Genomic DNA, 2,500 nt, shown 5'->3' with positions numbered 1-2,500 from the left:
TCTTTTTTTCTACGTGGTAAAGCACAGAAATATGCAATCTCTAATTCATCCATTTTGATAATGCATTTGCGCAAGCGATACGCGAGGTGTGTCCTGGGACAGTCCTGTCCCAGTGCGGGACCATCCTAATATTAAATGTGAACCTTTGCAAACATGTACACACACACACACACACACACACACACACACACACACACACACACTTTTTCCCTCCTGTCCGCTTTAATGCACAAGCGCCCCCCCCCCCCCCCCCCCCCCCCCCCCCCCTCTCTCTCTCTCCCGTGTGTGTGTTTGTGTGTGTGTGTGTGTGTGTGTGTGTGTGTGCAAGTATCTCTTCCTTGCTCTCTCATCCTCTTCTTGTTATTTCTCTCTCTGTCCACCCGGCTTTACGTTGTTTCAAACTGTACTGAAAATATTAGCTCTTCTTTAACTTTTGATATTTTGAAATCGTATTTCCTCTATTAAATAAAACAAAAATGTCATAATAATAATTCTTATTTCATTGATTGTTTAATTAAATGTCAAAAACCCGTCAACAAGTGAACAATTTCATGAAGCTTCAGGCATTTATTTGTGTTTTTATTAATTCTAGAGCATCTTACATAATAATAAATAACTACAAAAGTAACAATTATATTATAGCAAAAATGTGTGTGCGTATTATTAAATATATGTTCTAAGCTCATGCCAAATTTTATTTCTCTTGTTAAATTTTCAATGCCCGTATCCAAGGAGTTGCCTTTGCCAATTGATTCGACTGCGTGAAAAAGGTGCCTCAACTTCAAAGTCGATTTCCTCAAAACTTTGCTTTTACACTCTCCCTACTTCTATCGGTCATATCTCGGCAAGAATAATCAGAATTTTATAAATTTGGTATCAAATTTTTAGGCATAAAATAAGCTTTGATCGGGTACAAAAAACCCAAAATTGAAAATCCCGACTTAATACCGTTTCGATGAGAAGGGTCACAATGACACTGACCCTGCTCCACTCCTAACACCTGGTAAGATGAGGCATGAGGTAGTCTCCATTCTATCGTCGCTCTCCGTTTCTTGTTAGCTGATGCCGACAGCAGACCTTTGGTTTGTTGGAATCCAACTGAATGTCTCAGTAGGAACATTTTTACAAAGTGAGTCTGCCTACTGCCTATACTACTACTACTGGTTCGTTGGATCTGAGATCGAGTTTGAGATAAGTTCGTTTGAGAGGAGGTTTTTCACTAAAGTCAATGAAGAGAAAGAAAAAAAAAGGATAGGGGGGGGGTCTCTGTTCGCAGAATTGAGTTGCACGTTGAGTCCGAATTATTTACTGTATATTATAGACCGGGGCAAGTTCGTCCACTTTTAGTCATTTTGTATCACTGATAAGTCAATTACTGATGGAAAATACAATAGGATTTGGTGACGTATCACTTTAATTCATTCTGATTTAAAACATGCCTTTGGTTTTTAAATATACACAAAATTGATGCATTTATTAACGAAATAAGATCATTACCTCAGGTGGGCGAATGTGCCCCGTCACTGGGGTAAGTTCGCCCAGGGGTTGGGGCACATTCGACCACCTGGGGCAAGTTCGCCCATGGTATAAAATTCAGAAGATACATACATGAATCAATTTGATATTTACTATACCGTAATGTAGTGGAATTAAGTGAAAGAAATAATTACAAACGCATATCAATAAAAAAAAAAATACACTGATCCGATATATGTGGCATTACTATTCTTTACCAATCAATACAAATAGTCTGAATTATCTGAATCATTACAGTTAGTTATGGCATACATAATAGAAACATTTCTTTTTGTCTCCAACACATTGTTCATGTGACCATTGTTTGCATTCTAAGCACTGAACCCATGTCTCCCTATTGTTGTCTGACCATGGTGATAAGCAAATCAAACAATACCATTCATCACTTTCTGAATCCGATGAATTATCTATCAAGCAGACGCCGCTTAAATTCTAATTTTCCTTTTATAGTTGCCTCCCCCCCCCCCCCCCCCCCCCCCCCATAGCCTTCCCTTTCAGTGCAGTTTTTTTCTTTATCTTCGCCAAATTTCTTCTTCTATTCAATTCTTTTCTGGTGTATCTGTAAGGATACAGCTCCCGTTTTTTCCTCCCCCCTGGTGCTCTTTTTCTAGGCGGTGCTTTCGGATGTGGCCTAATTAATTCAGGCGAAAAAGAGGTTGAAGTTCCAGGTTGAACCAGCGAGAGAGGAATAAATTGCTGGCATGAAGGTCCAGGCTGGGGCAGAGATGGAGGAATAGATTGCTGGCATGAAGGTCCAGGCTGGGGCAGAGATGGAGGAATAGATTGCTGGCATGAAGGTCCAGACTGGGACAGAGATGGAGGAATAGATTGCTGGCATGAAGGTCCAGTTTGCTGTTCATCTAACTCGGGGTTTGGTCTGTCAGTAACAGAAGAGAGACAAAAGTCAATGTCCTGGAAAACATCAGGTCGAAAAGGATGTATTCCGGCTTTTGCAAAGCCTGCC

At 40.3% G+C, this 2,500-nt stretch overlaps 1 protein-coding gene across 1 annotated transcript in view; it reads left to right on the top strand.

Moving 5' to 3' along the window:
* The window catches only part of LOC144967706 (uncharacterized), a gene marked incomplete in the record, with an annotated part of 192,257 nt that overhangs the window by 66,001 nt on the left and 123,756 nt on the right, over positions 1–2,500 (top strand).

Source organism: Berghia stephanieae, chromosome 3, assembly GCF_034508935.2.
Source record: "Berghia stephanieae isolate SIO BIC M18660-M18661 chromosome 3, UCSD_Bste_1.3, whole genome shotgun sequence".
Taxonomy (NCBI): Eukaryota; Metazoa; Mollusca; class Gastropoda; order Nudibranchia; family Aeolidiidae; genus Berghia; species Berghia stephanieae.
The sequence above is the reverse complement of the archived record's forward strand: the minus strand, read 5'-3'. Positions and strand labels throughout refer to the sequence as shown.